This window comes from Phaenicophaeus curvirostris, chromosome 6 (genome assembly GCF_032191515.1).
Source record: "Phaenicophaeus curvirostris isolate KB17595 chromosome 6, BPBGC_Pcur_1.0, whole genome shotgun sequence".
NCBI lineage: Eukaryota > Metazoa > Chordata > Aves > Cuculiformes > Cuculidae > Phaenicophaeus > Phaenicophaeus curvirostris.
In genome coordinates, this window is record NC_091397.1 from 50,044,887 (window position 1) to 50,059,074 (window position 14,188).

Below are 14,188 nucleotides of genomic sequence, written 5' to 3' on the forward strand. Positions count from 1 at the left end.
GGCACCGCCGCCCGCCCCGCCCCGCCGCCCCGCCCCCGGCCGCCCCCCTCACCCAGTGACACACTTTTCCGCGCCGCCCGGGCCGCGGGGGCGGGAGCGCTCACGTGCGGCGGGCGCGTGCGGCCGGGCGGGGGGCACTGCGGCGGGCGCGGGTTTTGCCGCCGCAGCGCCGGAGGCGGGGGGGGAGGAGGAGGAGGAGGAGGAGGGGGGGGGGGGCCGTGCTGTGCTGTGACCGCAACGGCGGCGGGAGGGTTGGGGCGGGGGGGGGTCTGCACGGAGCTCCGCGCACGAGCTGCTCGCGGGGATGAGGGGCTGCGCGGGGCTGACTGCAGTGGGCGGGGCGGGTCTGCACGGGGCTCCGCGCGCGGGCTGATTGCGGAGAGTGGGGGGGGGGGGGGGGGGGTCGTACAGAGCTCCGCGCGGCGGCCCCTCGGAACGGCGTCTCTCCCCCCCCACCCCGCCCCACGCCCGCTGAAGTCACCTCCGCAGGGCTGGCCGCGCCGCCGCTGCCGCAATGGGCTCGGTGCCCGCCCGCGGCTGCGGCGCGAGGACGCGCCCGGGGCAGGGTGACGGGCGGCCCTGTCAGCATCCGCCCGCGGGCCGCAGGAAATGCCTCCGCTCTGATTGCCGCCGCTTAATGAGCTCTCCCAGCGCCGCCGCGGCATCGGACGGGGCCGAGGACGGGTGCCGAGTCTCCTGTCCGAGCTGCTCGTACCCTCGTTGCGGGGGGACCCTGAGAGGCCCCTGCCCTGGCGCGCACGCAGCCCGCATCGATGGGGTTCGGTCTGCGGGCTCGTCCTTGTCCCCAGAGGAGGAGGGATGCGCCCCCAGGGGACACGCCTAGGTGGGAAAGCAGGGCTGTCCCCACAGGGGAGGTCGAGCCCTCCCCAATCTCCTGCTCCCAGAGGGGAACCCACAGGGAAAACCCACCAGCGGGACAATAAGGACGGGGGGCGACAGAGAAGGGGTCTCTCCACAGAGGCCGCGGTGAAGCCCTGTCCCTCCTCAGCCCCCGGGAATACAGCCTGGCGGGTTCTTCTGACCGAGCTGGAGGTGCTGGGGTTAAACGAGGTTAGCGGGTGCAGGTTAAACGCAGCTAAATGCAGTTCACTGCCTCCTAATTTGGGTGAGTTTCCTCTCCTCTCAAATGAGGTAAACGGGTCACTTTGGGCAAGCTTCCTCGCTTCTCAAATAAGGTAAACGGGTGAATTTTCCCATTTTTCTGCCCGTGGCCCAGCACCCGAGAGATCTCCAGCTTTCTCTTGGCCCACAGGCAGTGTCCACCACCCTCTCCAGGCCCTCCATTCCCCATCCCCAATTCCCTGCAGCAAAAGCTTCTTGTCCTCCTCGCATTCCCGGTCCATCTTCTCATATCAATTCCAAATTCCGTCTCCTAAGCCCTGGCACGCTGCTCTCTGGCACAGCCCCTGCCTGCTCAGCTGGCTTGGTATGGGGCACCGTGTCCTACTCTCCCTCCCTGTCCTCAGGGCACCTGGGACTCTCTCTCCTTCCTCTGCTTGGCTGCTGGTCTTTGTGAACCAAGCACAAATTTGATGCATTTAAGATTAGCCTAGCCTGCCGTGTCAAACCTCTCAACAGCTGAAATTGGCCAGCAATTCAAAAGAATGTATAAATCACATTGTCTTAGGAAACCAAGCTGAACACCAGGAACAACAGCAGAGCAAGTTCTCTCTGTCTGCGCATTATGTGTCTCTGGGATTTGTGTGTGTGTGTGTGTTATTTTTCAATTTTGGCAAAGCAGATGCTTGTGTAATATCTGCTAACCAGGGGGATACCAACCCTAGATGTTCACTGAAACCGAAAAAAAAGCAAACCTGCAGAACTCAAGTTCTTGCTGTTGGATAAATCAGGATACTTCAGGTGTCAGCTGGTGGTGGAAGCACTCAGAGATGAGTACGCAGGCATTGGCACACAGACTAGAGGTCCACCTAGCCTGCCAGCAGTCTGTGGTGCTCAAGGGAGGCTCCAGGTTTTTCGGGTCCATGAACTCCATTCCTGAGAGTGGCCAATAAAGGGATGGATTGCTCCTCCACTTCCTTTGTGGGCAAGGACAAATGCTGCTGCTCCTGCCTGGCGGGATGAATGGGAAAGGCAACATACACAGCTTCGTAGCGTGCTGTAGGGAGAGGCTATCATGCTATTGCTCCCAATCTCAGTCTCTCCTGTTTACCACCAGAACAGGATTTTGTCCCACCCAGAGGAATTCCAGCCTCTAGTATCTTCTGCCATCTGTGTTTGAGACTCTCTGGGGTCATTATAGCAGTTTCAGCCTGCTTTTGACTCTGGCACTGCAATTTGCAACCCTGGAACCACCTCTCACCTGTCTTCAAGAATACCTTTATTTTTCTTCTCTTAGACTGCTCCCATACTACATCCTTTCTGGTTCCTCCCCTGAGGTGGCTCCCCACACGCATGTGGGCTGCAAGAGCCAAACACTTCTTTTAGGGACAGAGTGTGGCAGAAGCAAATCATGAGCCTACCACCCAACCTTACAGTCAGGATCCTTGTCCACAACATCAGAGGAAGCCAAAAGGCATGTTTCCCAAGAAGGTTTAACAGTTAGAGTTGATGTGGGTAGCAATGGAAAGGTGCAAATGGCGTAAATCCCATCCTAGAGTTCCTAACGAAGAAGGTCTCATTAATCACCCTGTCCACTGCTATGCTATAGGTCTGCTGATAGCACGAAGGTGTGGGCTGCCACAGTAGTCCATGAGAGGCATTCCAGTGTTTGGAGGACAAAACTGTCCTAGAGAGCATCCAGGTTTTTATTCTACCCTGTAACCTGGGGGAAGATAATGCTCTGCCAATGGATTGCAATATGGGAGCCAGTTTTCTCTTGGAGCCTCTTTCCACCTACCTCTTCCAAACCCACATGAACACCTGGCATAATAACCTCTGGCGCTGGGTGCTGACCAAGTCATCGTGCCTGGACTTCTTCTTGAGGGGCTTCTCTTTGACCCTAGCTTGGCCACTGGGGCTCTTGTGTTACTTGCTCCGCTGCAAGTAACATTCCATTCAAGATATGATGCTCATTGGGTATCCTCTGATCCCCATGAGGAGATGCGTGATTCCCTCTGTGTTGTTCACCCCTCCGTGAATTGCAAAATGAAGCCTGGCCTTATGGAGAGGCCGTGTACTGCTGCCGTTTGCAGCGGCACGGCCTGAAGGATGGGCAGGCACTAGGATGACCACCTGAAGAGTGATCAGGAGTCCTTGTGTTTGGTTAGTCCTCCGAATCCTTCAGCCTCCATTTGCTGAGGGTGCTGCTCTCTGCAGAAGTCTTGTAGCTCTGGGAAGAGACTGAAGTGAGTCTCTTGACTCACTGAGATTGACATGTTAAGGGGCAGAACAGGAGAACAGAAGGTGGGACAGAAAGCTTCTACAACCTCCTTCTTATCCCTGGGAAGGAACACAAACATTTCTTCCTCTTGCCTCCTACCCTATACATGTGGAGCAGCATGTTTAAATTTCAGAGTGACTCCACCTATGCTACAGACTCTCCTGCCTCTGGATGGGAGATGGCACAGCAGTGTTGCAGCAACTAATGCTGACTTAACTGTTAAGTGCAGTTGATAGCTGGATGGTGGGATAGGATGCACTTTGGCCGCCTCACCAGAGGTATGTGGAAGCTGATGACTCTTTTTCCTCAGGCCTGAAATACTGGTGATTGCTCAGGTCGGGACAGAATACCTGCACCTTTCTGTCCCTGTGGAGAAGCCCTCCTAGTCCTGGTAAACATCCACACAGCAGCCAGGTGTGTAAGAGTGTAAATCGGCAGGCGTTTGCCTGCTTTTGGATGAGTTGGATTTTTTCAATGCCTACCAAATTTACAATAATATTAATTTGAACCCCAAACAAAGACAAAGAATTTGTTTGCATGAAGAGTGCCAAGGAGGAGCGTCTTCTCATGCCCCAACTGCTCCTGGTGTTTTCTGTTTCTTTGTTCCTTATTACCTCAAGAAAAAATTCCTAACCTCTTATTTGTCTTTTTGACTGGTACTCAGAACAATGCTGACATTTGCACAGATCTACAGCGAGTCCAAGTTCTCCTTCCTGGTCATTTACAGCTTATGATGGTTTACATATAATAAGAGTTATTTCCCCCCATATAAAATACTTTGTCACTGACTGATTTTCTGTCTAGTCAGTCTGTTTGATGAGATCCTTCAAAACCCTCAGAAATCTGTCTGTCCTGAATAATTTGTGCTTCATAGCTGTTGGTGGAATTAGTTCACACAAGTACACTTCTCTTAGGTGAGGCAACTGATACCAAACCCATCCTTGAATTTCCAGCTTCTTTATAGTAAAGATTTACTTGTTTTCTTCAGTTACTAGCTTAAATATTGCCCTCTAAAAGTCATTATAATGATAGCTATAACCATGACTTCTTTCCTACATTAAAAGATATAAATAGCAGTAACTCGCCTAACTAATCTCAGCCTCTGGAAGCCAGTGGAAATTTTTCTATCGATTAGAGTCGGCTTGGGTCAAGCCCTACACAGTGTTTTCTGACCCCTTGCCCTACTTATTCTCCATTTCTATTTCACATATGTATCTAGCTCTTCAGATTGCTTTGCCTTTTTTTCTCTCCGTTGAAGAGAAATCCTGATAAGGAGGTCTCGGAGGTCTTCAGCTTGTCATCACATCCCTTCATAGGCTGAAATGTGTGCAGAATGCTTTAGGAAGAAGCAAAAGCTAAATATAGAACCATTTAAAGCCTACCCATTAAGGGCATGCCTACATGACATGAATGCAACTAGCTTAGGTACTGGGAGCAGTGTAGTCATGGAGCTAAGTATAACCGAAAGAGAGGAACTGGCTCACAAATTGTTCCCTCACACTCACATCCTGTCTCTCTGTGCCAAGTATCAGAGCCTTGGAGGAAGATATAAGAGCTCATAATAGACAGTCGTATACTAACTTGCCCATAGGGTAACTTTCTTCCCGATTCAGCTCTTTAACAGTCGGTTTATGGCCTGAAGCGTGTAACCTTTCTGCTTTTCTCTCTTACCTAGTGTTGTCGTAGGTGTGCTTTTTATTCACATAATTTGATAATGCAAGTGGCCTTCTAGGCTGGCCAAAATCTGGGAAATAGCCTTATGTAGTAGTGACACATTACAACTAGCCTCAGCTGCCCCTGCAGATTTTAATGGAAGGAAAAGACTCAGACCTTTAGTCCAGAATGACAAAACATGCATTTTGTATTAATTAAGCCTCTCAGCTCTGTGCCCGGCAAAATTATGAAGCAGATCCTCCTGGAAAATCTGCTGAGGCACATGGAAAATAAGGAAAATTGGTGACATCCAGCATGGCTTCACTAAGGGTAAATCATGACTGATTAAATTTGGTGGCCTTCTACAATGGGGCTACAGTACTGGTGGATAAAGGAAGAGTGACTGACATCACCTACCTGGATTTTCGCAAAGCATTTGACACCATCCCAAACATTCTCTTCTCTAAATGGGCGTGATATAGATTTGACAGGTGGACCACTCAGTGGATAAGGAATTGGCTGGATGATTGCACTCAAAAGAGTTATGGTCAACAGATCATTGTCCACGTGGACACCGGAGACTGATGTTCCTCAGGTTTCTGGGACCAGTGTTATTTAACATCGTTGTCGTAGCCATGGACAGTGGGATTAAGGGCACCCTCTGCAAGTTTGCCAGTGGCACTAAGCTGTGTGGCATGGTTGATGTGCTGGACGGAAGGGATGCCATCCAGAGGGACCCTGACAGGCTTGAGAGGTGGGCTTCTGCAAACCTCATGAAGTTCAGCAAGGCCATGTGCAAGGTTCTGCATCTGGGGCAAGGCAATCCCAAGCACATATATAGGCTGGGGGAGATTGTATTGAGAGGGGCCCTGAAAAGAAGGACTTAGGGGTGCTGGAGGATGAGAAGCTCAACATGAGCTGGCAATGTGTGCTTGCAGCCCAGAAAGCCAATTGTATCCTGGGCTGCATCAAATGAAGTGTGACCATCAGGTCAAGGGAAGCAATTCTTCCTATCTACTCTGGTCTCATGAGACCTCACCTGGAGTACTGCGTACGGTTCTGCAGTCCTCAGTGCAGGAAGGACATGGATCTGTTAAAGAAAGTCCAGAGGAGGGCCACGAAGATTGTCAGAGGGCTGGAGCACTTTCCATATGAGGACAGGCTGAGAGAGTTGGACTTGTTTAGACTAGAGAAGAGAAGGCTCCAGGACACTTTATAGCAGCTTTCCAGGGGGGCTGTAGGAAAGCTGGGGAGGGGCTCTTTATCAGGGAGCACAAGGGTAGAATGAGAGGTAATGGTTTTAAGCTGAAAGATGGTAGATTTAGATCAGATATTAAGAAGATTTTTTTTTTTACTGTGAGAGTGGTGAGGCACTGGAACAGGTTGCTCAGGGAAGTCATGGATGCCCCATCCCTGGAGATGTTCAACGCCCTGTTGGATGAGGCTCTGAGCAACCTGATCTAGTGGAAGTTGTCTCTGCCCATGGCAGGGGTGTGGGAACTAGATGATCTTTAAGGTCCCTTCCAACCCAAACCATTCTATCATTCTATGATCTATGATGTTATATGGCAGTAATATCATTGCCTACCTTTTCTTTTGTGATTTTGAGGAGAAAAGTGGAATGGCTTATGAAAAGGATGCACAAAGAGCTAGCCTTTACTTTCACTGAAACACTGAGACTTACATGACTTAACTACAGGTGATTTCTAACAACACATCATACTATGTTGGAGACAACATTAGCAGTGTTTTATAGAAGGCACATAGTCAGCAGACAACTGCTGCCTTTTGCTCTCACTGCTGCCAAACCATTCTCCCCCCTACCTCCCACCCAATCCTCTCCAGGGGCAATTGCATTTCCCCCTCTGGTACCTTTTGTAATAAACATCTTTTTAGGACTGGATTCTCTTTTGCCTTTTTCAAACCTTATTTTATCACATCACATCACATTGCCCTGCAGAGCATCTTTTTTCAATGCACTAGGACATTACCTGAGGGGCAGATTGCCAGCGGTCACACTGGCACTGCATGACACTGGCACGGTGCTGGCCAGGACATCCCAGTGTAGCAGCATTGCTGTCCATGGATCAAAACCATTGCTTCAGAAGTCATGTAGCTCAGGCTCCATCATTTCTCTTCCAAACCCTCTGAACCCCAAAAAGTAAATCCAGTTTGCTTTTCCTCTTTGTAAACTAAGTTAATCCTTGGAGGGATTTGTGTGTAATGCAAACGCAAAGCTCAGTCCTGGGCAAAGCAGAGATACAAATGATGCCTTCCCCTCATCTTGGGAAAACCGCAGGTCGTGTGGAAGGGACACCAAGTCAGAAATGTCAGCCACAGCTCCTGCAGGCTTTAGCCTATGACCCTTGCTTCTGTCCTCTGGAGCAACACAAGCTTATTGTGATTACTGGCATATTTTACAAGGAAAATCCCAGAGAAATCTCAGCTCAGTCATCAAGAGAGGCAAATGCCACCTGCATCTGGGCTCTAAATAGCCCAAGGCTGAGCTGCCTTTCACTGCAGGCACTGTTAGTCCTGGTGCATTGGCCCAGAGAGAGAAAACTGCCTTTTCGCATCCAGACAAAACAGGGCAACTATATTCAAAACAGTGAAATTTCTCTGGGGAATAAGCCAAAACATATTTTGGCCCCCAGTAACTGTTACCTGTAACTACCCAAAGGACAGCTGGCAGTTTAAAGGCCAGGACAGCTTCAGAGTTTCAGCATCTCTACACAGTGCAGAGTTTTTTTCATGATCATTGTCTCACCCTGACTAACTTAGGGGTCAAAATATGATTTAAGGACTAATGCTTCAAGGTGCTGGGTTGTATCAGATGATGATACATGGAAGACCGTATCAGACCTTGTGTCCTCCTGGATTAGGCCCAACTGGTCAAATTCTTGTTCTGAAATGGCAGCTTCTCTATTCTGCTAAGAGCCTAAAGAGTTGAAGTTATTAACTGGCTTCAGAATAAAATGCATTAGGAATAAATATGCTTTAGGATAAACCTATTAAATGGATAAAAATGCCATTACCCGTGGTGAAATATGATTGTGTGACCTTTTAAATAAATAAGCCTGCTATGCACCAAATTATGTCAGATAATAAGCTTTATACATGATAAAGTCATGCAGCAGGTCTCAGTCTTCAGGCATTCAATGAAATATCGCTAGCCGTAAAGGGCTTCTGAAATGTTACACTAAAGAAAATTGCTTCCAGCTATAAAAACTTAACTGTTAAAACAAATGTATTTTCTCTCATAAAATCCTGTGGAAGGCGTTTGTAGCAAGAGTGAAAGCTTACTAGAGACACACCTGGGGTATCAAACTATTTTGCAAATACACAACGCTTCTTAAAATAACTCAGATTCCAGGTAAATCTGGAATAAATCTATTGAAAGCAAAAAGGTTTTGATCCTGTAACAGCAGTGTAGGATCCAAATTATGTTTGTAGGTTCTTATAACTATGTTTGTGGTTCTTACAAATGGCATATCTCTGCATACAAACACAACTGTGGATCTAAACTAATCTACACTTGTAATTTTGGTGCTTGTAAAAGCAGTGGAAATACTGACATCTCTGGCTGTCCTGAATCTTGGACCTGTCTGTGTTATGCCTCAGCAACTTTTCCAGATAACTCCTGACACAATGATATTCCTATTAAGGAACCATTTGTATTCGATGTGATGGAAACAGAGCTGGATATTATCAACCTGGTGAATAAAGACAGACACGCATTTCATCAGATTCAGCTGCCAGCTTCACGCATGGCAAAAGTGGCTCTCTACAGTAAGTGAGAGTAAGAGCTTTCTGCTCTAAACCAATATGAATAAGGAGGAATGAAGGAAATTCTCTCGTGCTTTGTAGTGATCATGGGCAAAGCAACAAAACCTCCTGGTGAGGCACTTACAGTTTTAATAAAATCATCATAGTCACTTCATCTATTGTTACGTGAACATCAGCAGATACATGAGATTCCCGGCTAGGGTCTCAAACACAGCTCCAAGGACTGAAAATACTCTTGGATTTCCCTGCCACAAACAATTATCTTCTCCAAAAGGTGATATAAGACACTAACAAAAAGGAGCATTTCTGTTTCTACTGTTTTGGGGTTGGGTTTTTTTTTTTCTGAAGTGGGAGATTGCAAACTTTTTTTTTTTTTTGAGGATAGAAAGGATCTTCTTAACCTCCAGTTACAAACACTGAGAATTTTCACCAACGCTTAATTAGTACAAACTTTTCCAGGAGGGTGCTAATAGAGACATAGCAAAATTCAAGAACACAGATGAAGCCAGCTTTGCCCCAGCTCCCAAAAAGCAAAAAGGTCACTCTCTGAACCTTTGCCATTTTAACTGCAAAGAGGCAGGTACGTGCTTCATGACTAGTTTTGGTGCTTTTACTAAATAAAACAAGATACACCAAGCTAAACTCAACTTAAATGGGACCACTGCGAAAGAATGGGTGGCATCATGAAGCCAGCAGTGAAATTTTATCTTCTCTTCTTGGATAATGGTAGCACAATGTCTAAAAACAAATAGTAGGTCTTTTTCAGGCAGGAGATCAGCTGCATCCTGAAAATGCCTCCAGGTACTTGCCATTTTGTTTTATTGCAAAACTGGACAGTTGTAAGCATAAATCTCATGGAGAAGCCACACGGTGAAGGACAAGTGCCTGTTATGTAATCCTGCCAAATCCTTGATGCAGCAGTTCTCAGCCGACAACTGTCTTGCTCTGAGTCATCTGGACAGTCTCTGGTTCAGTGAGCTTCCAGGAGCAGCCCATCAAAACAGGTTGTTTCCACTTCCCATTTCAAATTACAGGAGGCACCTATGAGTCAAGGCAATTATTTTCTCTTTATCTACCTTCAGATGCCATCCTGCATATGGATCCAGCCCGTGCTCGTGCTGAGCCAGAAGCCCCATGGGAGTTCCTGGCTAGCTCTGGATGTCACAGCTTGCAGCTGTCCTGGGTGGCTGTTTGCATGCAGGTTCCGCTGCAGTTACTGAGCAGGACAGTCCGAGGGCATCCACAGCGTAAGGAAATCCTTATCCTGCTCTTCAGAGAACCTGAGCTGCTACATGCGGGGCTGAACTTGCTTTGTGCTCACCAACACGTTGCTCCAAACATCCACTGCCGGCCACTGTCAGAAGCAGACACCACGCTTAGACCTCTGAAATGGCCAGGCAGTGCCAAATGCTGTATCCCTGTGCTGGTCATCACAGGCAGGGGCTCCATAAGCTCTCACGTTTGGGGTTTTTTTGCTTTGAGGCAGTGCCAAGTCTTAAGCCAGTCCTGGGTCACAGATCTCAGTTACACACATTACACCGGGTCTGTCTTTGACTTAGGAAGTCTCCCACTTCAGAGCTGGCCAGCTTAGACCTACTGCTCTCCCACCGCTTCTCCCTGCCGTGCCTGACAAGCAGCTGGGGTCAGCTCTTCTGGCAGCAGCGCTGGCACAAAAAGCTGAGATGTTTATTTTTAACAAACCCAAACGACTACAACTTTGGCAATCTCACAGCTATTCAACAACAGCAACAAAAAGAACTGAGTCAGCAGCGAGCACTAGCCTGTTGCACGGGGCTGTAATAATCCCAGGAGAAATGAGATGGGTCAGGTTGGGTTGGCCAGTAGGTGCTGAAAGAGCTACTCCAATGTTATCACTTCAGGGACCAAAGTGGGGAAAGATAGAAGGTAATTGGTTACCTGGTTCTCTGTTTCACACCTCTGCAAATGACAAAATAGCTTTGAGCTTTACTGCTACTACAAAGTTTTCAATATTCAAACTAATGCAATTCATATTATTTCAGGACAATTTGCAAAATCTGCAAAACCCATCCAGTTTCAGTGTTCATTATGGTCTGGACAAAATTCCAGTTCTGCAGTTCATTTCCGCACTCTCATAATTTGGCTAAAATAATTATTGAGGCTTAAAACGAATCTCTTATTTCCTTCTTTTAAAAGTATTTTTCTTAAAATAAATTAAAATTTCAGACCATTGCCAGAATGGCAAGATCATCTGTTAGAGAGGTATTTTCAAGTTTTCAGTCTTGAACAGATGAGACCATCACTGAGAAAATAGAACTCATGTATGCCATATGTTTTCCATAGTTTTATGATTATTGTATTTATTAAACTAGCCAATGAAAATAATAACTATGGTGGATTTTTTCATTTAGCCTCAGGAGTCAGAACAGTGGTTCAGTTGGTCACAGTTGGTTGCTTTTTCTCCTTATTTTTCCCTTTCAGCTACGTAAGTTATAAATCTAAGAATTGGGTTTCCAACGTAACCCATCATAGTAATTAATTTATTTTGTGTTTCCCATGGATATGGTACAACTGTTGCTTAAAAACATGATCCAGATCCCAAGCTGTGATTATAATCTAAAATGTGTATCATATATAAAGGGTAGTTATCATCTTCCCAGTACAAATCATTGGCCTTAACATGAAAAACTTAGTATCTTGCTGTCAGTTCATATGGGGTTTTAGTCTCTGCCTATTAAGAATGGACAACCAGGCATCTACATTAAAACTGGGAAATGGATTCTCCAGATTCAATAGAACCAGTTGAATCATATATCTTGCAGAAATAATATATGCATAAATCTATTTTTTTAAAAAAATCAAGAAAATTCTACTTCTGTTCCTAAATTTACAAATACTAACTGATTTGTGTCCGTCTTTGATTTTGTGTAAAGAAGATCATGAGTGGATACTCTCTATCAAGACTTGTAGCAATAACTTGTAAACAAAGCGCAAATAAGATGATATTTTCTATTGTACTTAAAAGCTTTACTGTGACATTGTTTATGACTTTGTTTAACCGTCCATTGACAGGATTGCTTTCCGAACAGTTACAAACAACATTGCAACTTGTAAGACATATTTATTGCTCTGAATGAACTCAAAACACAAAGCTCAAAACACGTTTATTTATAAAGGTTGAGTAACTTGCATCTAAACTTATCTGACTAATTATGAAACCCGTGAGAGGCAGGTGGATCATAACAGCAGATGAGTTGTAGGGTCACGATCCTCATACAAGGAAAGGGTTCAAATAATTGCTTGTTAGTCACAGAAAAACAATGCTGGAAGAAAAATGTATGAATAAATGAGTGAGTGAACACCAGCCTAATGAGCTACTTCCTCTGCTTGGCATATGAGCTCTCTGGGGATGGCGACTAATTTTCATTACACGTGTGAACACAACACAGAGTGTAATAGGGTCTTGGCTTCTGCCTGCTGTTCTATTGACACACAGTCTAGTGATGAAGCCCGGAAGACAGAGCACTTCAGGGTTGGATGTAGTGCCTTTCACAGCCTATGGTTCTCAGCACCAGCCAAGAACTGTCCTTCTGCTCTGGGTCTAGTGAGGTGCACCCACTGCCTGGTCTCTCGGGGCTGCAGATTAACACCAGAGACACGAACACGTGGAGCTAGTTTTGTGCTGAGGAAACTTGGGTCTGGCCAGGTTTATACCTGGGGACTGCGTTCTGCAAACTTGGCTGATGAACCCTGACTCCTGGACACTCCTCTGCAGCACGTTCCGGGGTACAAAAAAGCCCAACTGGAAGTCAGCTGACTTGTCCTCCTCTTTTTGTTATCTTTTAATTTTCTTTTTCTTCCCCACCTTCAATGTACCTCTTCATTCATCTGTTTCTAAGGGAACTTCTCAGCTTGCACATGGACAGTCAGCTTGGGTCCAGAGGATACACCTCTACAGCCCTTTCGTGACAAGGTATAGGCTGCATAACCCCTACAGATGTGGCTGAGGTCTAACATATTAACTAGCAAGGGTTTTTCTAAAGCCTCGTACCAGGAAGGCAGCGCAGGGAGACCTGAGCAGGCTCAGAAGGGGACTACCTTCCAGCTGAGAGAGCACTCTCTGCCAGCGTTGATCTTAACAGAGCCAGGCTTAATTTAATCACTCATCTGCTCCCACTGAGCTCCCTGATCTCCAGGATACCCCAGCTTTCCGTTTCCCTGAATGATGGAGAGTTGACAGTATTTAATGAGATTAAATGTCATCTTCATTACATAAGAGCCTTTAATTACAGGATATCATTGAGCATCATTTGATACCAAAGAAAAGCACACTGATAAATTTCAGGCAGTGACAAGGGGCCCAGAAGAACTGGGTTCCATTCCTGGCTTTGCCAGAGGCCTCTCCACATATGTTAGGTAAGAGAGGGATAGCCACTGAATTAAAGGTTGCATAAGCAGCGTAGATCAGGCACTTCCTAACTTTAGGGAGCTAGACTTTGCAGCCTAAACACTCTGCGTGTAATTATTAAATTGAGGCTGATTCAGAACCTTGACACATGAAGAGAAGAATAACCTGCAGGCTCTCTATCCTTTTACACAGCTTTACATTTCAAGTAATTGCTTGAAAAGAGTTGGATCAAAAAGTTGGTGCTTGCTCAAAGCTCCATAAAGAGTGTCAATTCAAATCCAAATTGCTTTCTTTGTGGCTGAAGCAGCATTTCTATCACTGGGTATTTTGCCTTGATGCTCTCAGAACTAGACCTGTGTGTGCTGTAAGAGAAGGCAGCTGTACAAGGGCAAAAAAATCATAGTGTTTTTCTCCCATCTTCGAGAGTGAGTAGATAAAAGAGTAGGAATCGGGCTCTACTTTTAGAGCCCTGCTTTTTAATTCATTAGCTGGATGGGACTGTTCACATGTAGCCACTTTTCTCAATGGGTCAATGATAGTGAACAACTGCTGCATTACAAGGACAGAGATAAGTGAGCAAGTTTAGCTATTACTCTCTTCCATCACCAATTACTTCATTCTAAGACCCCTACAAAATCACCACTGACATTCAATGACTTTGTGCTGCAAAGAAGGAGCCAACTGCCCCCTCCATCAGCATCTGTGCCTACCACAGGCAGCACACAGCTGCCTTGCAGAGGCTCCCAACCCTTCAGAAACAGCATAAGGAAACAATTGCACTCAGTTGATTAGCATGTTCTATGCTTTTCAACTTATCTGGCGTTGCCAAGTGATGAACACTTCTATTAGCTACACGGAAGGGAGTTTACTACCTGTTTATTTAAAGAACATGCAAAGCCACACAATCTGTTTTTACACATCCCACCCTCCAGGAGGACACAATTAGTCTCTTAACAGGGGCCAAATTACTTGCCAAGCCCTTTCTACCAAAAGCTAAGGGA